The sequence below is a fragment of the Oryctolagus cuniculus genome, chromosome 19, assembly GCF_051225735.1.
Source record: "Oryctolagus cuniculus isolate XC-2025 breed Fujian yellow rabbit chromosome 19, ASM5122573v1, whole genome shotgun sequence".
In the NCBI taxonomy this organism is placed as follows: domain Eukaryota; kingdom Metazoa; phylum Chordata; class Mammalia; order Lagomorpha; family Leporidae; genus Oryctolagus; species Oryctolagus cuniculus.
Window position 1 is genome coordinate 8,457,600 of NC_142885.1, and position 25,302 is coordinate 8,482,901.

General features: G+C 49.3%; 1 long non-coding RNA gene across 1 annotated transcript; it reads right to left on the reverse strand.

The window, feature by feature from the left end:
- Positions 1-45: 45 nt before the first annotated feature.
- LOC149120331 (uncharacterized) lies at positions 46-24,246 on the reverse strand. The gene is made up of 3 exons (XR_016225800.1): positions 23,170-24,246; positions 16,836-16,946; positions 46-191 (listed from the first exon to the last, which is right to left on the reverse strand). It is a non-coding gene; the product is annotated as an uncharacterized LOC149120331 (long non-coding RNA).
- Between the last annotated feature and the right edge of the window lie 1,056 nt (positions 24,247-25,302).

The window sequence follows — 25,302 nt, forward strand, 5'->3', positions numbered from 1 at the left end:
GATCCAAATGCAGCCTGGAGAAATCCATCTTCCGACTGACCTTGACCTCCACGCGGAATTCATGTCCGTTGGTAAATCTCCATTTGGCCTGGAAACGGGGACTCTTCGAGCTGGGCTGACTTTGGAGAACTCCTCGTCCAGGTTCCAGGTCTGCAGCTGCCTTGTTTCGCAAGTCCCGTCCATGGCAGGGCCTACAAGGGAGGTTCTGGCAGCGGCCTGCATGGGCTCTCTCCTCTCGGAGATGACCTCGCAGAAGTCCAGGGGTCTCCGGGCAAGGGGCTATTTCTGGGCCCAGGCTCGTGTCCATGTTTGGCCTTCAAGGAGAACACGGTGCACCTGCCAAGGCCTCCTCCTGGGAGGGCACTGCTCCCCTTCCTCTTCCCTCCATGGTGGCAAACAACAGCTGAGAATGTGCCTTCCGAAGTGCCAGCCAGGAAGGACCCTCCCACCACAACCGCCCCCGGGGCGGGCGAAAAACCAAAGGGGGCATCCTGGCATCGCTGGCATTTGTTTTCTCTGTTCTATTAAAAATAACTTCAAATCCTAAAAATAGTCCTGCTCAAGAAAACTTCAGGCAACCCTGATAAGTTTAAAGAACGTTAAAAAAAAAAAAAAAAAATCACGCTATCTCCTCCCTCCCAGAGCGGACCCGTGTGCTCCCTGGCTGAGTGACTTCCAGAAAAATGCCGATCTGACCTCACTGGTCAGAGAAGCAAACGTGGAATTGAGTGGTTCTGGAATCTACTGTAAAAAAAAAAAAAAAAAAGTGTTTGTGGGCCTTTGTTCCACACCAGGGAGCTTGCATTTACATCCTCGTTTAAAAAATATTCCGATGTAGGGAGGCACTTTGATTTAACTCATCCCCCCTGCATCAACACTTGGGTTGCTTCCAGCTTTGCATTCTCACTGTGTGATGGCCCAGCTGCCTGCAGAATTCCCCCCTCTGCTTCCCTCTCCACAAAACCAGCCCAGGGCCTCCTCTTTGGGTTTCCTGAGGGCTGGGGGGCTCAGGAGATTTCTCCTGCCCGCTCAGTGGTGGGGCTGCAGCCTGGATCCAGGTAGGCAGCTTCTGGAAGCACAAGGGCCTCCCAACAGTCAGACAGGCAGTGCTCTTGGGGAGCAGACTGGCTGGCGAGGGAAAAGTTTATAATAGTAAGAATCACCTGAGGCATCCCCTATAGAGCATCAGCTATACTCCAGGCCTGTCCCCTCTCAGTGTTCCCAGGACGGAGATGGCGTGGAGGCAGTGCCTACAGTCACGCTGCTCATTGGGCACCTCCTGACCATGTCCTGTCATCAGGGTGACCAAATGTGAGGATCCCGGGGAGCTTTTGAAAATCCACGTTCCTGGGCCACCCAACCCCAGAGTCTGAGTTGACGGGCCAAGGGTGTGGCCTGGGGATCTGCATCCTGACACACAGTCTGCACACCCAACGGGAGGACCCCTGGGGCTTGTGGGCTCGCTCGAAGCAGCAGGCGTCCCCAGCTAGGAGCCTGCAGCTGGGGACTGGGACCCTCTAGAACTCCATGCTGAGGGTGGAGGAGGGACTTGGAGGTCAAGGAGCCTGGGTCTGTGACCGGGCTTCCTGTGGCCCAGTCTGGAAGGGACTTCAGTACCAAGATGCCATCTGGTGAACACATCCGAACTGGGGGTGACACGGGGGGTGGGCAGGAGGCAGAACACACCTCTGCTCCACTCATCAGGAGCCCCTGCCAACCCCAGCATCAGCCCATCTCCAGTGGCCCCTGCCTCCCTGCTGTTCCTCCAGCACTGGGCACACCCAGCCCAGACCATCTACTCTGCCCAGGTCAGCCCCTCTGGATTCTCTCCTGCCTTCCTCTCTGCTTCCACACAGTCTCTGCCCACATGTCACCCTCAAAGAGAGCCCCGTTTAAAATCTTGGCACAACCCCCGATACTCCCTAATCCCGTTCCCGGCTCTGCGTGCACCTGTTCCACCAGGGTGGCAGCTTCCAGAGGCAGGGGTTTCGTCAGGTTCTATCCACGTCCATGTCTTTGAGAGAGCAGGTGCTCCATAAGGAGCAGGAGGGAGGAAGTGGAGGAAGGACTCATTTCAGTGTCTCCCAGAGGAGGAGTGAGACTGAGCTGGGCTGTGCCTGGTGAGGGGCTGCTCTGGGCTCAGGGCAGGGGGAAGAGGCTATGAGCAGCCTCCTGCCTGTCTCACCCCACCCTTCTCCATATCAGAGTGGTCTGGAACCTGAACACCCGGAAGGCGTGGGCCCAGCCTGTCTCTGCCCCAGCAACCTAACAATAACAGGCACATCCAAAGCCTGTGGAATGTGGAGCTGAGAGGTCAGCGAGGTGGGTGCTCCCTGGAGGGCTGGGGAGCAGGGTGCTATGCATGGGGCCCCACAGAAACACAAGGATGGCAAATATATTCCCACCTGGCCCCAGCCCTCCCAGCCCAGTCCTCTGCTGAGTTACCAGAACTCAGGGATTCAACCCTTGACCTGGCTTGGGGAGCTCAGTGTGCTCCAAGGAAGGATGGACAGAGTTGGGACATCTTGAATCTCCACTCTGAATCGTTTGAGGAGACCCTTGACATGCAAGTCACAGACAAGCCACAGACCAGGAGAAAATACCTAGAAATCGCATTTCAGCAGTGGTATTGTATCTAGAATATAGAAAGAGCTCTTGAAACTAAAAAAAAAAAAAAAAAAAAAAAGGAGGGTGCATTTGGCCTAGCAGTAAGATGCTGGGGGGGGTGCCTGGTTCGAACCCCAGATCTCCTGTTCCTCACTCCAGCTTCCTGCTAATACAGACGCTGGGAGACATCAGGTGATGGCTCCAATGACTGGGTTCCTGCCACCCACGTGGAAGACCTGGACTGAGTTCCTAGCTCCCTGTTTCAGCCTGGCCGAGCTCCAGCCATTGCAAACCTTTCAGGACTGAACTAGTGAGTGGGACCTCTCTCTCTCTCTCTCTCTCTCTCTGTCTCCCTCTCCCTTTACTTCCCTCTCAAATTAATAAAATAACAATAATAAATCCAACCACTTATTCACAAATGAACAAATATGAGGTAGGCGCTGTGACACAGTGGGTTTGGGATACTCACATCCCATACAGGAGTCCCTGGGTTCAAGTCTCACCTCTGCTTCTGATCCCGCTTCCTGCTAACAGGCCTGGGAGGCAGCAGATGATGGCTCAATTACTTGGGTTCCTGCTGCCCAGGTAAGAGAACCAGATGGAGTTCCTGGCTCCTGGCTTTGGCCTGGCCCACTCCTGACTGTTGCAGGGAACTGGGGAATAAATCAGTAGATGGAAGAGTGACTCTGTCTCTCTCTCTTTCTCTGTCTCTCTCCCTTCTCTCTCTCATATGCATATGAGTGCTGGCATATATGAATTCACTTAATTTGCCAATGTGGGACATGGGGGAGAGAAACTTTTTTTGCTCTAAGTAGGCGATTCTTGGTGGTCCCTGGGTAGAGGCCGTGCGCCAGAAGATCAAGCCACGACAGGAAGTTTGGGCAGGGCAGAGGGGCTGGAGAGGCAGCTAATAATCAATCATGCCTGCACGGTGAAGCCTTCATCAAAATCCTTGAGCTATGTGCAGGCTTCAGGGAACTTCCCGGTTGGTGACCAAGAAGGGGAGGTGGCTCCCCGAGCTGCACCAGGACAGAAGCACCTGCATGCAGAGCCCTCTGAACCCACCCTGTGTACCTCTTTGTTTGTGACTTTAAAATGCCTTTTGGAAGAGTGGGTATTTGGCCTGGGGGTTAAGACGCCGGCTGGGATGCCCACATCCTATACCAGAGTCCCAGCTGTGCTCTGACTCCAGCTTCCTGCTAATGCACACCCTTGGAGGCAGCAAGACCTTGGCTCAAGTACTTGGGTTCCTGCCACCCACGTGGGAGCCCAGCTCCTGGCTCCAGCCTGGCTCAGCATTGGCTATTGTGGGTATTTGGGGAGTGAACCAGCCAATGGGAGTGTCTCTCTCTCTCTCTCTCTCTCTCTCTCTCTCTCTCTCTCTCTTTCTCTTCCTCAAATGAAAAAATAAAAATTTGAAAATAAACACATAGCTTCTGTAATAAATCAGCAATACTAATTAAATGCCCTTTCTGGGTTCTGTGAGCCACTCCAGCAAGTTATCAAGCCCAAGAAACGGGTGCAGGCACCTCTGCCTTGTAGCTAAGCGGGATTGGGATCCCTGGGAGCCGACTGCTTGTGACTGGCCTCTGCTGTGAGGATCAGCCCTGGAGGACCGAGCCCTCAACCTGGGGGTCTGCACTAACTCCAGTGAGTGTCAGAATCCAGCTGATCTTTGGACACCCAGTTGGTGCCCACGGAGCATGAAGAACCCTCCCACGTGTGGCCCCACAAGTGCTGTGCTGGGTGTGAACACAGAAGAAGCACTGTTTGCTTTCCCATCCCCGCAGCCCAACCCCTGCCCTGACCACTCGGGCAGCTCTGGGAGGCAAAGCGCCAAGCCGTGGGATGATCAATAAGTAATGTGCTGTTGGGTGCTGGAAAAGCTGGCAGGAGACAGAGAGGGAGCCGCATCTCAGACGCTGACTCACTCCCTGGGCAAATGGGTTCACCACTGTGAACCTCTGTTTTCTCGCCTGCTACAAGGGGGCCATTACACATCCACCTGCCTCCCTGTCCAGGTTGTTGGAAGGATCACAGTGAGCTGACGTGGACACAGGAGCCCTTGGACACCAACGTGTGAATCCAGGGAGTGTTGCCTCCATTGTCCATTTGCTACCCACAGTTGGCGGTTCCAAGATGGTGGAATAGGGAGGGAGCTTACTGCTCTAGCCCAGGGGAAGACAGTTTTTAAAAAGTGGAGAGAGTGTAGTCTCAGAGAAGAGTTAGGGAGAAAACAGCAGAGGAAATTCTACCAAAATTACAGGGACACAGTGGACCTACGTGGAGGGCATGGGTGCCCACGGCTCGGGACTCCAGCAGCCAGGAGCCTACACACCAGTGCTGAAAAGTGAGGTGAGACCATGCCACAGCAGCCCAACCACTGCCGAAAAAGCTGCAGGCAGGAAGAGCCTAGAGGGAACCCAGCTCGGAGCCCCATGGGGGACAGTGTACCAGCCAAACTAGAGGAGAGAAAAATATAAGGATGGGACGGACACGTTTCTCTCCCCAGTCACTTTACAACGGCATCCTGTAACAAGCCGATAGAGTGGGCGCCATTTTAGACATCTGTAACAGCTGCGCCAGCTCATGTCTGCACCCCGCAACCAGCTGAGTGGAGACTCCTGACTGGTGGGGAGAAATAACAGGGGCTAGGAGCTTGTGACTGTTGAAGCTTCCTCACTGGGACTGTGAAAAAACTGAGGGTGTGTGGGAGCACTCACAGTGTGGCTGGGACCTTGAGCAGTCTCAGTGGGAGACTCCACAAACTCAGGGGTTCCTGGTTACCTGATGAGAGACATTGCTGGGGAACCTGAACTCACACTGAGGACTACACAGATCCTTTGTGTGGTCCTTGGGACAGAGCAGACAAATGTTACACACGCTGGGGTTAGCACTCAGGCACTGGTCTCCACTGAGGAGAGGAGCTCAGCTGAGCAGAATAAATTTTCCTTCTGACTAAAAGAGAAAGAGAGGCCGGCGCCGCGGCTCAATAGGCTAATCCTCCACCTAGCGGCGCCGGCACACCGGGTTCTAGTCCCGGTCGGGGCGCCGGATTCTGTCCCAGTTGCCCCTCTTCCAGGCCAGCTCTCTGCTGTGGCCAGGGAGTGCAGTGGAGGATGGCCCAAGTGCTTGGGCCCTGCACCCCATGGGAGACCAGGAGAAGCACCTGGCTCCTGCCATCAGATCAGCGTGGTGCACCGGCTGCAGCGCGCCAGCCGTGGTGGCCATTGGAGGGTGAACCAACAGCAAAGGAAGACCTTTCTCTCTGTCTCTCTCTCTCACTATCCACTCTGCCTGTCAAAAGAGAGAGAGAGAGAGAGAGAGAGAGAGAGAGAGAAGATTTACCATGCAAAACCTGGGTGTGCCACCTTAGGCATGCCCTTAGCCCTGGAGAACTGAACAGAGCTCTCTGGCCACACCTACCACAAGCCTCTAGATATTCACTGAAAACAGACATTCCACCTATGTAGTCATAGTACAGAGAATAGAGATATAAGCCACCACAGCAAAAAAAGGAAAAAAAAGCAACAAGTATCTCCACAAATGCCAAACAACAAATGCCCCAATTCAAGAAACAAGAATAAGGAAGATAACATGACACCCCCAAAAGAACACGACACTCAATACTAGATTGTGAAGATGATGAGGTAGAAGAAATGCAAGAAACGGAATTCAAAACACTGATCATAAGATTACATAGAAGTAATCAAAAGCAAATGCACGAACTACTGAAATCTGTACAGGACATGAAAGAAAATTTCTCCCATGAAATTGAGATCTTAAAGAGAAATCAAAATGAATGAAAAATTCAATAGAGCAACTAAAAATGTAGTGGAGAGCCTTAACAACAGAATTGGTGAAGCAGAAGAAAGAATATCGGGCTTAGAATACAAAGCACAGGAAAGTATACAGTCAAACCAAAGACAAGAAGAGGAAATTAGAAAGCTAAAAAACACTGTTGAGAATCTACAGGATACTATAAAAAAAAAACCCAATATATAAGTTCTAGGAATTCCTGCAGGCATGGAAAGAGAGAAAGGATTAGAAGTCCTTTTTAGTGAAATAATAACAGAAAACTTCCCTAGTTTGGATAAAGAAAGGGACGTCCAAGTACAGGAAGCACACAGAACTCCTAATGGACATGACCAGAAAAGATCCTCACCATGACACATTGTAATCAAACTCACCACAGTGAAACATAAAGAGAAGATTCTAAAATGTACACAAGAGAAATGCAGATTACTCTCAGAAGATCTCCAATTAGTCTCAGAGCTGACTTCTCATCAGAAACCCTACAAGCTAGGAGGGAATGCCTAGATATAGTCCAAGTCTTAAAAGAAATAAACTGTCATCCCAGAATATTATACCCTTCAAAGCTCTCACTTATGAATGAAGGTGAAATAAAGACCTGTCATAACAAACAGAAATTGAAAGAATTTGTAACCATCCACCCAGCCCTGCAAAAGATACTTAAGGATGTGCTGCACACAGAAACACAGAAACATGGTCATTACTACAAAATAAAATAAAGAAAGAAAATCTCTCAGTGAAAGTTCAAATGAAAATCAAAGTAAAAAAATAGGAATACTTTTGGAAAAAAGGCAAGGCAAAGTCATTATTTATCAATAGTCACCTTGAATGTAAATAGCCACAACTCCCCAGTTAAAAGACACAGACTGGCTGAATGGATTAAAAACAAAACCCATCTATATTTGCTGCCTACAAGAAATACATCTCACCAACAAAGATGCATGCAGACTGAAAGTGAAAGGATGGAAAAAGATATTCCATGCCAACAGAAACCAAAGAAGAGCTGGTGTAGCCATCTTACTATCAGACAAAATAGACTTTAACACAAAACCTGTTTAAAAAGACAAAGAAGGGCACAATATAATGATAAAGGGATCAATTCAACAGGAAGATATAACTAATATAAATGTATAAGCACTTAATTACAGGGCACCTGGCTATTTAAAAGAAATGTTAAGGTATTTAAAGGGAGACTTAGACTACAATACAATAGTGTTGGGGACTTCTATACTCCACTTTCAGTAATGGACAGATCAACCAGACAGAAAATCAACAAGAAAACAGTGGATTTAATCAACATATAGACCAAATGGACCTAACATCTACAGAACTGTTAATCCTACACTTGAAGAATACACATTCTTCTCAGCAGTGCATGGAACTTTCTCTAGAACTGACCACATACTAGGCCATAAAGCAATCTCAGCAAACTCAAAAAAAAATCAAAATCATACCATGCATCTTCTCAGACCACAATAGAATGAAGCTGGAAATTAGCAACTCAGGAATCCCTAGAGAGTATGCAAACACATGGAGACTCAACAACATGCTCCTGAATGAACACTGGGTCATAGAAGAAATCAAAAGAGAAATCAAAAACTTTCTGGAAGTAAATGAGGATAACAACACAACATATCAAACTTATGGGATACAGAAAAATCAGAGTTAAGAGGAAAGTTTATAGCAATAGGTGCCTACATCAAGAAATTGGAAAGGCACAAAATAAGTGAGCTCAAGGACCTAGAAAAACAACAGCAAACCAGACCCAAACCTAGTAGGAGAAAAGAAATAATTAAAATTAGACAAGATATCAACAAAATTGAATCAAAAAATACAAAAGAGAAGCAAAACAAAGAGCTGGTTTTTTGAAAAAATAAACAAAATTGACACACTATTGGCCCAACTAACCAAAAAAAGGAGAGAGAAGACCCAAATCAATAAAATCAGAGATTGAAAAAGGAAACATAACAAGACACCGCAGAAATAAAAAGTATCATCAGAAATTACTACAAAGAGCTGTATGCCAACAAACTGGGAAACCTAGAAGAAATGTATAGATTCCTAGACACATACAACCTACTTAAATTGAGCCATGAAGACAAAGAAAACATAAACAGACCCATAACCAAGACAGAAATTGAATTGGTAATAAAAACCCTCCCAACAAAGAAAAGCCCAGGACCAAATGGCTTCACTGCTGAATTCTACCAGATATTTAAAGAACTAACTCCAATTCTTCTCAAGTTATTCAAAACAATTGAAAGGAAGAGAATCCTCCCAAATCGTTTCTATGAAGCCAGCACCACCTTAATTCCTAAACCTGAAAAAGATGCAACAGAGAAAGAGAATTACAGACCCATTTCCCTGATGAACACAGATGCAAAAATCCTCAACAAAATTCTAGCCTGTCGAATGCAACAACACATCAGAAGATCACCCACCCAGACCAAGTGGGATTTATCCCTGGTATATGCAGGGATGGTTCAACATTTGCAAATCAGTCAATGTGCTACATCACATTAACAAACTGCAGAAGAAAAACCATATGATTATCTCAATAGATTCAGAGAAAGCATTTGATAAAATATAATACCCTTTCATGATGAAAACTCTAAGCAAATTGGGTATAGAAGGAACATTCCTCAACAAATATCAAGGCAATTTATGACAAACCCACAGCCAGCATCATATTGAATGGGGGAAAAGTTGGAAGCATTCCACTGAGATCTGGAACCAGAGAAGCATGCCCACTCTTACCATTGTTATTCAGTATAGTCCTGGGACTTATAGCCAGAGCCATGAGGCAAGAAAAAGAAATCAAAGGGATACAAATTGGGAAGGAGGAAGGCAAACTATCCCTATTTGCAGATGACATGATTCTATATATAGGGGATAAAAAAAAAAAAAAAAACCTCCAATAAGAGACTATTGGAACTCATAGAAGAGTTTGGTTAAGCAGAAGGATATGAAGTCAATACACAAAAATCAACAACCTGGGGGCTGGTGCTGTGGCACAGTGGGTTAACACCCTGGCCTGAAGTGCCGGCATCCCATGTGGGCGCCTGTTCGAGGCCTGGCTGCTCCACTTCTGATCCAGCTCTCTGCCAGTGCCTGGGAAAGCAGTAGAAGATGGCCCAAGTCCTTGGGCCCCTGCACCTGCATGGGAGACCCAGAGGATTCTCCTGGCTCCTGGCTTTGGATTGGCACAGCTCCAGCCATTGCTGCCAACTGGGGAGTGAACTGTCAGATGGAAGACCTCTCTCTCTCTCTCTCCCTCTCCTCTCTCTGTGTAACTCTGAGTTTCAAGTAAATAAATAAATCTTTAGAAAAAAATCAACAGCCTTTGTATACACAGACAATGCCAGAGATGAGAAAGAACTTCTAAGATCAATCCCATTCACAATAGCTACAAAAAAATCAAATACCTTGGAATAAATTTAACTAAGGATGTCAAAGATCTCTATGATGAGAGTTACAAAACATTAATAAAGAAATAGAAGAAGATACAAAAAAATGGAAAATCTTCCATGTTCATGGATTGGAAGAATCAATATCATCAAAATGTCCATTCTTCCAAAAGCAATTTACAGATTCAATGTGATACCAATCAAAATACCTAAGACATTCTTCTCAGATCTAGAAAAAATGCTGCTGAAATTCATATGGAGGCACAGGAGACCTCAAATAACTAAAGCAAACTTATACAACAAAAATAAAGCCGGAGGTATCACAATACCAGATTTCAAGACATACTACAGGGCATTTACAATCAAAACAGCCGGGTACTGGTACAAAATAGATGGATAGGCCAATGGAACAGAATAGAAACACCAGAAATCAATCCAAACATCTACAACCAACTTATATTTGATCAAGGAGCTAACACCAATCCCTGGAGCAAGGAAAGTCTCTTCAACAAATGGTGCTGGGAAAACTGGATTTCCACATGCAGAAGCATGAAGCAAGACCCCTACCTTACACCTTACACAAAAATCCGCTCAACATGGGTTAAAGATCTAAATCTATAATCTGTCACCATCAAATCATTAGAGAACATCAGAGAAACCCTGCAAGCTACAGGCACAGGCAAAGACTTCTTGGAAAAAAACCCAAAGGCATAGGCAGTCGAAGCCAAAATTAACAATTGGGATTGCATCAAATTGCGAAGTTTCTGTACTGCAAAAGAAACAGTCAGGAAAGTGAAGAGGAACTGACAGAATGGGAGAAAATATTTGCCAGCTATGCAATTGATAAAGGATTAATAACCAGAATCTACAAAGAGATCAATAAACTCCACAACAACAAAACAAACAACCCAGTTAAGAGATGGGCCAAGGACTTAAACAGATATTTTTCAAAAGAGGAAATCCAAAAGGCCAACAGACACATGAAAAAATGCTCAGGATCACTAGCTATCAGGAAAATGCAAATCAAAACCACAATGAGGTTTCACCTCACCCCGGATAGAATGGTTTCATACAGAAATCAATAAACAACAAATGCTGGCGAGGATGTAGGAAAAAGGTACCCTAATCCACTGCTGGTGGGAATGTAAACTGGTTAAGCCCCTATGGAAATCAGTTTGGAGATTCCTCAGAAATCTGAATAAAGTCCTACCATATGACTCAACCATCCCACTCCTCGGAATTTACCCAAGGGAAATGAAATCAGCAAATAAATGAGCTGTCTGCACCTCCATGTTTACTGCAGCTCGATTCACAATAGCTAAGATGTGGAATCAACCTAAATGCCCATAAACTGAAGACTGGATAAAGAAAGTATGGGATATGTACTGTACAGAATATTACACAGTACTTTAAAAAAAAAAAAAAGATCCGGTTATAAAATGGATGAACCTGGAAAACATCAAAATTAATGAAACAAGCCAGTCCCAAAGGACAAATATCATATGTTCTCCCTGATCTGTGACAACTAACTGAGCACCTAAAAGGAAACCAGTAAAAGTGAAATTGACACTATGAGAAGCAATGACTTGAACAGCCCTTGTCTTGACCGTCGAGGAAGAGTTTATTATTTTTTTACTATTTTCTTTTTCTACTTAATACCATTGGTTGAACTCTTTACTAACACAGAATTATTCATACATGTTTAAATGCAATTGAAAATAGATCCCAGTAAAAAATAAGAGTGGGAATAAGAGAGGGAGGAGATGTATATAGTTCAACACACATTCCCACGGACTTACCCCTAAGGGTAAAGCTAACAACTTGCCATGGGACTCCAAAACCTATTAAGCTGAGTGGTACTGATGCCATCTTACATGTTAAAGTGATCATATTAAGTGTGTAACTGATCATATAGATAGGACTAAGGGTCAAAGGGATCACATAAATAAGACCAAGTGTCTAGTAATAACAATAGATAGAATTTTTAAAAAGGAGAGAATGATCCAACATGGGAAGCAGGCCATACAACCGACTCATAGGATGACAAATGCCCTAAATAGCACTCTGACCTCAGAATCAGCTCTTAAGGCATTCGGATCTGGCTGAAAAGCCCCTGAGAACATTTCAGGCACGGAAAGCCTACGGCAAAAAATGATCTACATGAAGAATCTCTGTGAGTGATATCCTAGTGGAAAGAAGAGTCCATCAAAAAAGGAGGTACTTTTCTCTGAAGGGAGGAGAGAACTTCCACTCTGATTATGGCCTTGTCTAAATAAAAGATCAATTTGTGAACTCAAGAGGCTTCCATAGCCTTGGAAGCTCATGACAAGAGCCTTGGGTGATCGCTGACATCATACGTAAGAGTGTCAATCGTTAAATCAACGACAGGAGACACTGTGCACCTACTCCCCATGTAGGACCTCTGTCCTTAGTGAGCTGTACTATGAGAATTGACAGTAAAACTTGTCTTCAGACAGTACTTTATACTTGGTGTGTCTGTATGAGTGCAAACGGTTGAAATCTTTACTTAGTATAGAGTTGGTCTTCTGTATATAAAGATAATTAAAAATGAATCTTAATGAAGAATAGGATGGAAAAGGGAGTAGGAGGTGGGAGGGTGGGTATGGGGGGAAGAACCGCTATATTCCTAAAGCTGTACCTATGAAATTTGTATTCATTAAATAAAAGCTTTCAAAATAATAATAAGAAGAAGAATGTCACTCGAGTTTCCCCAGATGGCCTGAACTCAGTGCCCTTCCTGCTGTGTTTGCAGTGCCCACACACCCTTGGGAGATCCCCGTCATCTGGCAGTCATCTGCAGAACAAGTGCATGTTATCAGATGGAACTTTCTAGAATGCCAACCAGTAAAAGCCCCCTTCTTGCCTTGTGAGAAGCTCAAGCCACAGGAAACCAAGGGGCAGCTCTTACTACACTGGGCCAAATGCCCCACATGTGCTGCGGGTCCACTTGCCACCCTGTTCTGTGTCCTGGAAGGCCGCCTGCCCCAGCCCCTGCTCTCTGGCTGCTGGCTGGATTTGGTCATTGGAGACAGTGTGGGGAGAATTAAGTCATGCAGAGAAAGACAAACACTGCACGTTCTCACATATGCACGGATGTGGAAGCTAAAAAGGTGATCTAAGTAGAGCATAGAAAAATGGTTCTTTGAGCCTGAGAAGGGGTGGGGGAAGGGAGGAGGGAGGTGATGCGTAACAGGTGCAGGTGCGCAGTGGGATAAGATCTCCCAAGATTCTACATCACAGTAGGACAGCTATGGCTGACAATTACGCATTTCAAAGTAGCCAGTAGGGAGGACTGTGAAAGCCTCCCAACATGAAAGAATGCTAAATTTTTGAGGTGATGGATATATCAATTACTCCAATCTAATCACTATATACACTGTGTACATGATTACGGGATCTTCACAGAACTTACAGGAAGTTCATGGAAAATGTGTATTACGAAGTAAACTATGATTAAGATTTCAATTTTTTCTGCACCAAAATAAATGCATCTTTTGCTTCTATCTTAACATGGACTCTTTTTTCAACTTTATTTATGTATTTGAAAGGCAGAGCGAGAGTGGGAGAGATCTTCTATCCACTGATGGTCTACTCCCCAAATGGTCACAATAACCAGGGCTGGGCCAGGCCAAAGCCAGGGGCCAGGAACTCTATCCAGGTCTCCCATGTGGGTAGCAGAAAACCAATTCTTGAGCCATCATCACTGTCTCCCAGGGTGCATGTGAGCAGGAAGCTGAAGTCAGGAGCCAGAGCCAGGTACTCTGAAGTGGGGTATAGGCATTTTAACCACTAGGCTAAATGCCCACTCCTAAAATACTTTTTAAAGAAAGATGCAAGAATGAGATGATTGAGCCTGAGGGAGGGGCAAGGTCTGGGGGCGGTAGCTGGACTGTCCCCGAGGGCCACCTCCTTCTACAGCCATATCTGGGGTGTGGTGGCTTTCCCCGGTGCCTTTCCAGGGCACCTCACCACCCCACTGGCTTCCCTGAACCCTGCCCCAGCTCATAAGCTGTCTTCTCATCACACTCGAGGCAGTGACCTCACTGGAGCAGGCTCCTTCCTGTGGGACCTGCACTGGGGCAGGAAGAAAACCTCGTGCCGGGAACACCCGCTCCCAGAGTCATGGCGGGCAGGGTCCCGTTTCTTCTCACTGGCGTCTGCTCTCAAGAGTCAGAGGGTGATAGGCATACAGGAATAGGCTGCCAGCACCTCAGGGCCCATGCTTTGAGCAGGGTGTCCCGAGGGTGGACCCCAGGCACCTGCAGCCTCTCCGGGATATCTGGCACAGCCCTCACAGGCCCCAGGAAGGATGAGGTATGAAGAAGCTTCTCCCTTGCTTTACCCAGAGGCTCTCCACTGTTTTCTGTCTATAAAGCAGACCTCCGCACAAGGACCTGCCCATTAAGAATTCTGCAGGGGGTACAGCCACTGTCTGCAGTGCCAGCATCCCATATGAGCACCGGTTCAAGTCTCGGCTGCTCCACTTCCAATCCAGCTCTCTGCTATGGCCTGGGAAAGCAGGAAAAAATGGCCCCTGCACCTGAGTGGGAGATCCAGAAAAAGCTCCTGGCTTCTGGCTTTGGATCAGCTCAGCTCTGGCCATTGTGGCCAATTGGGGAGTGAACTAGTGGATGGAAGACCTCTCTCTCTCTCTCTCTCTCTCTCTGCCTCTCCTTCTCTCTGTGTAACTCTGACTTTCAAATAAAAAAATAAATCTTAAAAAAAAAAAAAAGAATTCTGCAGCTGGAGGTGGGATTTCGGTGCAGTGGTTAAAATTCTACTTGGGATGCCAACATCCCATGTTGCAATGCTTGGGTCTGAGTTCCTGTTCTGCTCCTGACTCCAGCTTCCTACTGATGTGCGGCCTCGGAAGTAGCAGGTGATGGCTCAAGGAGGCGGGTCCCTGCGACCCATGTGAGAGTGCTTTTGCAGTTGCTGGCTCCTGGCTTCAGCCTGGCCCAGCCAGCTCTGCTATTCCAAGCATTTGGGGACTGAAGATCTTTCTCTGTCATTCTCTCTCTCTTTCTCAAACAAAATAAAATAAATTTTTTAAAAGGCCGTGAGGTTCATCCTCAGGTATGAAATATTCAGACAGAGCAGGCGCTTGGCAAAGGGCTAATGTCACGATTGCTTATTAGTGATTCCTCACTGCCAGATTCCAGTAGTAGAATACAATAATGTGTCTCTAAAGAGATTGCTGGGCAGTGCTGTGGCGCAGCAGGTTAAAACCCTGGCCTGAAGCACCGATATCCCATATGGGCGCCGGTTCTAGTCCCAGCTGCTCCACTTCCGATCCAGCTCTCTGCTATGGCCTGGGAAAGCAGTAGAAGATGGCCCAAGTCCTTGGGCCCCCGCATCCATGTGGGAGACCCGGAAGAAGCTCCTGGCTCCTGGCTTCGGATTGGTGCAGCTCCGGCCATTGCAGCCATCTAGGGAGTGAACAAGCGTATGGAAGACCTCTCTCTGTCTCTACCTCTCTCTGTAACTCTTTCAAATAAATAAAATAAATCTTAAAAAAAAAGGATGTGCTCACAAGGACATTAAAATGGATGAAATTAAAGTGTCAGATGATAATAGACAGCACTGTAGAACATTTATATGGGGGGTTGGGAGGCTGGTGATACAGTGCAGCAAGCTAAACTGCCACCTGCCATGCTAGCATCCCATATCAGAGCCCTGGTTTGAGTCTTGCTGCTCCACTTCTGATCCAGCTCCCTACTAATGCACCTGGGAAAACAATGGTAGATGGCCCAAGTCCTTGGGCCCCTGTGGCCACATGGGAGACCTGGGTGGAGTTCCTGGCTCCTGGTTTTGGTCTGGCCCTGACCTGGCTGTTATGGCCATTCAGGGAGTGAAGCAGTGGATGGAAGACGTCTCTTTGTCTCTTTGTCTCTCTGTTGCTCTGTCTTTTGCATAAATAAACAAAAAAATGGCAAAGGACTTGCGTAGACACTTCTCCAAAGAAGACATAGAAATGCCAAACAAGTACAGGAGAGCATGCTCAATATGATTGGTCATCCAGGGGATGCGAATCAGAATGACCCTGAGACACCAGTTCACACCTGCCAGGATGGCTGTAAGCCATAAAGTGAAAAATGACAGGAGGCCACCTCAACAAGATTGTGGAAAACAGAACTAAAAGATAGGTCTATTTGAGTGCAACAACTTTTGCAATCCACATGTAATTTTTTTCACAGCCCAGATCTTCCACAAACTTTTCCAAGATGCCTTGGCATGTGTTAGAGAGGATACAGAAGAACCGGAACTCTGATGGGAATGTGAAACGATTCAGCTACTGCAGAGAAACAATGTGGCTCTTCAAAACGCTTCACAGAGAATCCCTACCGATCCAACAATTCCACTCCTTCGTAAATGTCGGGAAGAACTGATCACAGGAACAGGATTCACAGCGGCCAACAGGCGGAAGCAACCCCGATGCCCATTATTTTGAAACTGTGAACCGGGGACTTGGAGGGTTGACATGATGGTGGCGGGTGCCAGGGAGAACATCCCCCAGCCAGCTGTTCCCTCCAAACTTGACAAGTGCACAGAGGACTGCTACAAGCCATCTGTCCAGAGACCCATTTTACAGATGGGAAGAGCAAGCCCAGAGGGAGCAGGGACTTGTTCAAGGCCACACCATGCCTGGGAAGCCACCATGACACCACCTGGCCTCCACCAGCCTCGGGGTCCGAGGAGGTCCATGGCCATGATCAGAAGGGGGAAGTCCAAGTTAAACTGGGCCTCTGGCCTGAACACAGGAAGGTGCAAAGTCACCAACCAGGTGGTTCCCTGGGCTCAGGCAGATGAGTCAGCCCAGGCTTCCCCCATGAGTCAGCATCCCTGAGGGCAGCTGCCACTTCTCAGAGGAAAACTCCTTCCCTGGCTGTTCTGGGTCTGCCCCACTCCTGCACCCCCGGCTGAGCCATCAGTTTCCCCACAAGGGCGCTGGGAGGAAGGTGAGTGTCTTAGACACGGGGCACTCACCTGTCTGCCCTGAGGGACCCAGGTGCATCCAGCCGGGCCCCGGAAGCCAAGGCCAGCTAGTCTCAGAGCCCTAAAGGGCTCTTTCCTTTTTGAAGGTTTTGCAGTTCAGACCTGTTGGGCAGGTATAAAAAGGAAAGGCCAGGCTCATTGAGGCACCTAGTCCATTCCAGTGAGGTCTCGGGTACCACGGAATGCAGGGGGTATGGGGAACAGGAGTGTGTGCTGCAGAGGGAACCAGCTGCCTGCACTTCTTGCCCTCTGGATGTCCCGGTAAGGTGACTAGTCCAGAGAGCTGCCGGGACTCACACGGCATCCACAGCGAGACACGAGCAGCCAGGTCCGCCGCTAGGCGGAGGATTAGCCTAGTGAGCCGCGGCGCCGGCCTCTCTCTGTCTCTACCTCTCTCTGTAACTCTGTATTTCAAATAAATAAAATCAATCTTTAAAAAAAACAAAACCCATTTCCCTTGAAGTCAAGAGAAGAGGCTAGCCGGCGCCACGGCTCACTAGGCTTGCGGCACCGGCACACCGGGTTCTAGTCCCGGTCGGGGCGCCGGATTCTGTCCCGGTTGCCCCTCTTCCAGGCCAGCTCTCTGCTGTGGCCCGGGAGTGCTTGGGCCCTGCACCCCATGGGAGACCAGGATAAGTACCTGGCTCCTGCCATTGGATCAGCGCGGCACGCCGGCCACAGCAGCCATTGGAGGGTGAACCAACAGCAAAAGGAAGACCTTTCTTTCTGTCTCTCTCTCTCACTGTCCACTCTGCCTGTCCAAAAAAAAAAAAAAAGAGAGAGAGAGAGAGAGAGAAGGGGCTGGGTTCACACTGGGTTCAGCCCTAGCCTCGCCCTTCCCTATTCAGCTGCGTGTCTTTTCCCTGGAAGAACCCTTTTAACTTTTGCTTTCTGCAAGTGAAATGTTTTGTGTGTTTTGAGCTCCTGTGTGTGTGTGTGTGTGTGTGTGTGTGTGTGTGAACGGGGAGGGCTTGGAAATCAAAGATGCCTGAGATCAAAGATGCCTGTTGTCTTGGAGGACCAGAGTGGTTTGGATGCAAGGGGGCCTGGGAGAGGATATCTCCCCCAAGCAGGAGGCAGGTGGACAATGGAAGATGTGGAAGCTGGTGTCAGAGGCCTGCCTGCCGTCTGGGCACAGGCCACCCAACCAGGACAGCAGCAATGGCATTGAGCTTGAGGTGCACAGCAGAGTCACCATTAAAAAAAAATACCAGCAGCCTAGTTTGTATAAAAAAGGGAGAATGTCTTGTCCCAACCCCCGTTAGACCAACCGAAAGGGAGCCCAGCTCATGCGGGGACAGACGTTTTTTGGTTTCGGTGACCTGACACTGCACGTGGTTTCAGTCTCAGCTCCAGGGTGACTTCCATACATGTTAAGTGGAACTGGGGCCGGCGCCGTGGCTCACTAGGCTAATCCTCCACCTAGCGGCGCCGGCACACCGGGTTCTAGTCCCGGTCGGGGCACCGGATTCTGTCCCGGTTGCCCCTCTTCCAGGCCAGCTCTCTGCTGTGGCCAGGGAAGGCAGTGGAGGATGGCCCAAGTGCTTGGGCCCTGCACCCCCATGGGAGAGACCAGGAGAAGTACCTGGCTCCTGGCTCCTGCCATCGGATCAGCGCGGTGCGCTGGCCGCAGCGGCCACAGCGGCCATTGGAGGGTGAACCAACAGCAAAACGGAAGACCTTTCTCTCTGTCTCTCTCTCTCTCACTGTCCACTCTGTCTGTAAAATAAAAAATATATATATATTAAAAAAAAAAAGTGGAACCTGAGACATGAGATGGTGACAAGATGAGCCATCGCGGCAGCCAATGACCAAAGGGGTCTGATGTTGAGCAACGTTAGCTTCTAGAAGGGGGAGGACGAAGTCTCTTCAAGGTGACCGAGCTGCCCAAGGTGACCTGGCAGCAGCCAGGCCTCACGGGTGCTGGACGAAGACTATTCAGTGCCGTCAGGACTCCCAGCCCAGGGAGGGGAGAGATTAGTTAGGGGCTTGGGAGTCTTCAATGAGCAAACGATTCCATTGAGATTTTTGTCGCAGTACCTGCGCTTGCCTCGGCAGCAGAAATCACTATTTTTGTAGCATATGGCAGTTGTTACAGATGGACCCAAATATCATTAATTCTCACTCTTGCTTCCAAACTACAGTGCTCATTAGACCTGCCACTAAATCGCGTTTTTGATGCATTTGTAGAGAGGCGCAGACACGACTATACCTTGCATGTTTAGTGTTTTGATAATTACATTTCTTTTTTTTTTTTTTAAACAGGCAGAGTGGACAGTGAGAGAGAGAGACAGAGAGAAAGGTCTTCCTTTGCCGTTGGTTCACCCTCCAATGGCCGCAGCGGCCGGCGCGCTGTGGCCAGCGCACCGCGCTGATCTGAAGGCAGGAGCCAGGTGCTTCTCCTGGTCTCCCATGGGGTGCAGGGCCCAAGCACCTGGGCCATCCTCCACTGCACTCCCTGGCCACAGCAGAGAGCTGGCCTGAAAGAGGGGCAACCGGGACAGGATCCAGTGCCCCGACCGGGACTAGAACCCGGTGTGCCGGCGCCGCTAGGCGGAGGATTAGCCTATTGAGCCGCGGCGCCAGCCATTGATAATTACATTTTAATGTTTGTTGTCCTGGGTATGCCTCTGTTTTACCACCTGAACTTGAGACATTTTGTCTAGCAGGACTACAGGCATCAACAGGTGAGCCCAGAGGACACAAGACCCCCGCTCTTTTCCTGTCATTCTTGTTTTCTGCTCAGTGGCCCACCCTGGAGGGTACAGAATCCAGGCTTCACCAGAACGCTCTATGCCAGACAAACAGGGAGATGATGTGAGGAGAGGAGAAGGGGTCTGGCTTTGCCTCCACTGCTTGCCTGACCTCAGCCTCCTTTGGAAACACCAGGGGTTTAAGCCCAGGACAGCAGTGGCCCTGGGGCACGGTTGGGTTATTTGGAGATGGAGCTGCACTCCTGGCCTTGAGAACAGCACTGCTCTCAGAGTCAAAAGCTCCCTAAGCCTCCGGGAAGGTCCTTCACCCACTAAGACAAACCGGGGAGACCCCAGACTTCTCTCTTTGTTCCCTTGAGTCCCCAGCTTCATTCCTTCATGGTGAAACTGTCTGGGGTTTGGAAAACAAAAGGGCCAGGCCTGACCCCAGGCTGGCCTCATTACCAAGAGAGCTAATCATTGACCAGGCACTCGCTGTGTACCAGGGACCTGCTTGATGTCTGATAACACCTCCACATCCCGCTCAGATTACAGATGTCCCCCAGCGTGCCATGGGGCTATGTCCCAATAAACCCATCCTCCACCTCCCTCACCTATTGAACATCATCATTTAGTCAAGCCTGCCTTAAACATACTCCTAACACTTACAGTAGCTTACAGTTGGGCCAAATACCTAACCCGAGGTTTATTTTATAATGAAGTATTGAAAATACCATTGATTATTGGATACTTCACTAAAGGGAAAAACAATGGTTGTAAAGTCAAAACATCTGAGTTGAACCATCATAAGTCAGGGAACATCCCTCGTGTTTTGTTTTGTTTTGTTTTGTTTTGTTTTGCTTTGTTTTTTGACAGGCAGAGTGGACAGTGAGAGAGAGAGACAGAGAGAAAGGTCTTCCTTTGCTGTTGGTTCACCCTCCGATGGCCGCCGTGGCCGCTGCGGCCGGCACACCGCGCTGATCCGATGGCAGGACCCAGGTGCTTTTCCTGGTCTCCCATGGGGTGCAGGGCCCAAGCACTTGGGCCATCCTCCACTGCCTTCCCTGGCCACAGCAGAGAGCTGGCCTGGAAGAAGGGCAACCGGGACAGAATCTGGCACCCCAATTGGGACTAGAACCTGGTGTGCCAGTGCCGCAAGGCGGAGGATTAGCCTAGTGAGCCGTGGCGCCGGCCATCCCTAGTGTTTTTAAATGCATAAAATACATTGATAATACTGTTCTCAGAATATTAAAAAATTGAATCTGTGCTACAGTAATAGTAAATGTCCATCTTCACCAAACAGATCTAACTAACAACATCTGAGCATCTAACGAGGCCACAGTTTCCAAGTGGAGACGAGGGGAAGTCACACTTGGAGATGTCTGTGACCACGCAGAAGTGAGCGGGGTATTGTGGTGGCTCCTGCTGGGGGCGAGCTGTGGGCAGCGCTGTATGTTGCGGTCTCTGCTCAGGCTTGAAGAAAACTGAAACTGCGTGGTAACTGTCTTCCCTTTCCATTTCATGGGCCCTGGCTAAAAACCCCTGCTTTAAGCTCTCCTGATCCTAGTCTGCTCCGGTCAGTTGGCTTCCTGGCTGCTACTTCCTAGCTGTAGTCTGAGATATGCGTGACGTGAGAGAAACAGCGTTCTGCATGGGGTTATTGACATCTTTCTTATTCTCAGTTATGAAGACCTAACGGCACCCCGAGGAACCTGAGAAAAGCAAACCTCTCCCTGTCAGGGTGTTTCCTGCCGCCTGGACCTCAGCCTCACCAGCCTGTCTCTGCTTCCCTCCCCAGCACCCAGGGACGTTCTGGTCCCTGCCCTCAGTTCCTTCCTGCTCCTCCCCCAGCTGGGCCGCAATGCCTGCTGGGTATACAAAGGGGAATGTGGGGACGACGGGGACCCTAGGCCCTTCCTGGTGCCTCCTGACAGGGAGAGGACTGAAGCCGTGAACAAGCCCCACGACATGGAGAGGTCCTGCTGGGTCAAGGACGAGAAGGGGGGTTTTGTCTGAGTGGGGTGAGGGAGCCACCGTGACGACCATCAACAACCAGGCGTATGGGGAGTAACTCCCATGGTGAAGCCACGCTTTGGGAGCAGCAGGCACCCCAGCCTCTTCTCTACGTGCTTCTGTTCAAGAGGCAGGGTGGCAAAAACCGACGCCTCTGGACTCAACCACGTTCAAGCTGTGCAGCCCCGGGAAAGATGCGTCCGCTTTCTGAGCCTTGGCTCCATCCCAGTACAGAGGACACATGCAAGCACCTTTTGTGCGCTCTAAAACACTACCTGTGTGCAAGGGCTAGGGCTCAGATAGAACCCGTTTTCTGAGACAGTAACAAGAGTAGGCATCCCTCCCGCCAGCAGTCTCCCTCTGCGCTCCAATGGCCCATGACAACACGAGGAATGTGAGACAGACCCCTTCAACTCCATGAGCCACACAAGGTGACCTCCGAGCCCCTTGCTGTGAGAACCCAACACCATTCAGGAGCCTCCCAGCCACAGCCGGAGTATTTACACCATGGAAATTGGCAAATACCACAAATCAGGGGTTGCTTTTTTGCCCCAGACAGCTGCTGTACCAACGCCAACCTGTCCGTTGGTCCACACGATGTCAAATGGTGAGATTTTTTTTTTTCTGGACAGGCAGAGAGTGGATAGTGTGAGAGAAAGAGAGAAAAGTCTTCCTTTGCCGTTGGTTCACCCTCCAATGGCTGCCGCGGCCAGCGCACTGCAGCCGGCATACCGTGCTGATCCGATGGCAGGAGCCAGGAGCCAGGTGCTTTTCCTGGTCTCCCATGGGGTGCAGGGCCCAAGCACCTGGGCCATCCTCCACTGCACTCCCTGGCCATAGCAGAGAGCTGGCCTGGAAGAGGGGCAACCGGGACAGAATCCGGCGCCCCGACCGGGACTAGAACCCAGTGTGCTGGCGCCGCAAGGCGGAGGATTAGCCTAGTGAGCCGCGGGGCCGGCTCCAAATGGTGAGATTTGACTCAAGAGTGAGTAGAAATTTTGGTTTATTAAACCCCTAACCCTCTACTCTATGGGAGGCCCCTGGTGAAGCATTTATAGTTGGTTTAACCCTTTCAACAACCTAATGTAGTAGGATTTATGAGCCCTATTTTGCAAAGATGAAAAAATGAAAACCAAGGAGGCTTTAGGGACCTTGCCCCAGTCATACACGGCAGCAAATGATGCTGGGATTCGAACCTGCGGTAACTGGCTCAAATCCCATGCCCCCTCCACATCCCCCCACTCTCTCTATGCCTGGGGGGAGTGTGAGGTCTGTCTGTGGTTAGAAGTCGATAGGAAGCCAGAGACCTTTGATCATCAGAACTTGAAACAGCTGTGCTCTTCCCTACACCTGCCTCCAGAGGGGACGGCGGTAGAGAGACAAGGCTGTAGCCGCATGGAAGCGGGTTCAAGCGGGAAAGCCATGCTCAGTTCTCACGGGAAACAAACCTCTCAAAAGGGCAGAGCGTTGCAGCATGGCAAGAAACATTTGCGGGTATGGGAGGGCAGCCCCAGGAGACCCAGTTTGGAAGCAAATTCAAGGGTAACGACACTTGGCTTCTTTGGGCATGGTGGTAGACAAGTCGGAGACAGAACAGACAGTCCCTGGCACTGACTCACCTTAAGATCAAGACAAAGTCCTTCACGCCTCTGCGGGAGCCCGAAGAGAAGTGTTTGCTCGTGGGCGAGGCCCAGAGATCTGGAAACGAACTCTGAATAAAAGCCAGGTTGATTTAGCAGGGGTGTGGCCACCAGCGTGGGGTGGATTTTCCAGACCTGTCAAGATGGCAAATGATCTGCCTGTGGTGCTCGTAAATGATTGAAAGTCCCAGAAATCCCTCTTTGTTCTCCGGCCTCACGTCTAAGGCTGCAGGCAGCTGAAAGACATTTGTTTTCCGGATCACGTGTCCTAAGCTTTGGTCCCAGATGCCGGAATTTAAGAGACAGTGCTGGTTTTCATTTACAGAGGAAGAAACTGGGGTGCAGGGCGGGGAAGGGAGCTGCTCGCCTCGCACAGGAGCTGACGAATCTACTGCCGAACACTCACCGCTCTCCTCCTTTTTCCTCTGCTCTGCTTTGCTCTCAATGTCATCCTCCAAGGTGGACGTGGGGAGCCAGAGAAAGTCTGTTTTTAAAAATGGGGAAGTTCATTGCTGTTATGAAGCTGCCACTAACTCTCAAGGTCGAGGGCCAAGAGTCACACCTCTGCCGAGTGTCCCGGGATCAAGCTCTGGCCAGCTCCCCGACGGACTTGACTGGAAGAGTGCTCTGTAGTGCAGGGAGGGTGTGTCACAGTTTACAAGGTGTTTCACACGGTGCTACTTAGGGCCATACGACTCTCCCAGCACCAGCCAAGGAGGTCGATGTCATCCTCACTTCAGAGGGGAGGCAAGGAAGGCTGCCATGGCCTCAGAAATCTCCGTATGCCACCCCCATCTCAAACTCTCTAGTGAAAACATAATTTCCCTGCTAGGGACTTCATGTGGTCTTATTAAAAGTCCCTCTCCATCCATTCATCCACCTATTCACCCATCCACCAACCTATCCATCCTCCACCCATCCATTTATCCATCCATTTATCCATCCATCCATCCATTCATCCACCTATTCACCCATCCACCAACCTATCCATCCTCCACCCACCCATTTATCCACCCATTTATCCACCCATCCATCCATTCATCCATCCTTCCATCCACCCATCCATCCACCCACCCACCCATCCATCCATCCATTCATCTACCCATCCATCAACCTATCCATACATCCATCCATCCACCCACCCATCCATCCTTCCATCCATCCTTCCATCCATCCACCCACCCACCACCCATCCATCCTTCCATCCATCCATCCATCCACCCATCCATCCATCCACCCATCCATCCACCCTTCCATCCATCCACCCATCCATCCATCCATCCACCATCCATCCACCCACCCACCCATCCATCCATCCATTCATCTACCCATCCATCCACCCACCCACCACCCATCCATCCTTCCATCCATCCATCCATCCACCCATCCATCCATCCACCCATCCATCCACCCTTCCATCCATCCACCCACCCATCCATCCATCCATCCACCCATCCATCCATCCACCCACCCACCCACCCATCCACCCATCCATCCACCCATCCATCCACCCATCCATCCACCCTTCCATCCATCCATCCATCCTTCCATCCATCCATCCATCCATCCACCCATCCATCCACCCTTCCATCCATCCACCCATCCATCCATCCATCCACCATCCATCCACCCACCCACCCATCCATCCATCCATTCATCTACCCATCCATCCACCCACCCACCACCCATCCATCCTTCCATCCATCCATCCATCCACCCATCCATCCATCCACCCATCCATCCACCCTTCCATCCATCCACCCACCCATCCATCCATCCATCCATCCACCCATCCATCCATCCACCCATCCATCCATCCTTCCATCCATCCATCCATCCATCCACCCATCCTTCCATCATCCACCCATCCATCCATCCATCCTTCTACCCATCCATCCATCCATCCATCCTTCCATCCACCCATCCATCCACCCATCCATCCTTCCACCCATCCATCCATCCATCCACCCATCCTTCCATCCATCCTTCCACCCATCCATCCTTCCACCCATCCATCCTTCCACCCATCCATCCATCCACCCATCCATCCATCCATCTACCCATCCATCCATCCACCCATCCATCCATCCTTCCATCCATCCATCCATCCAC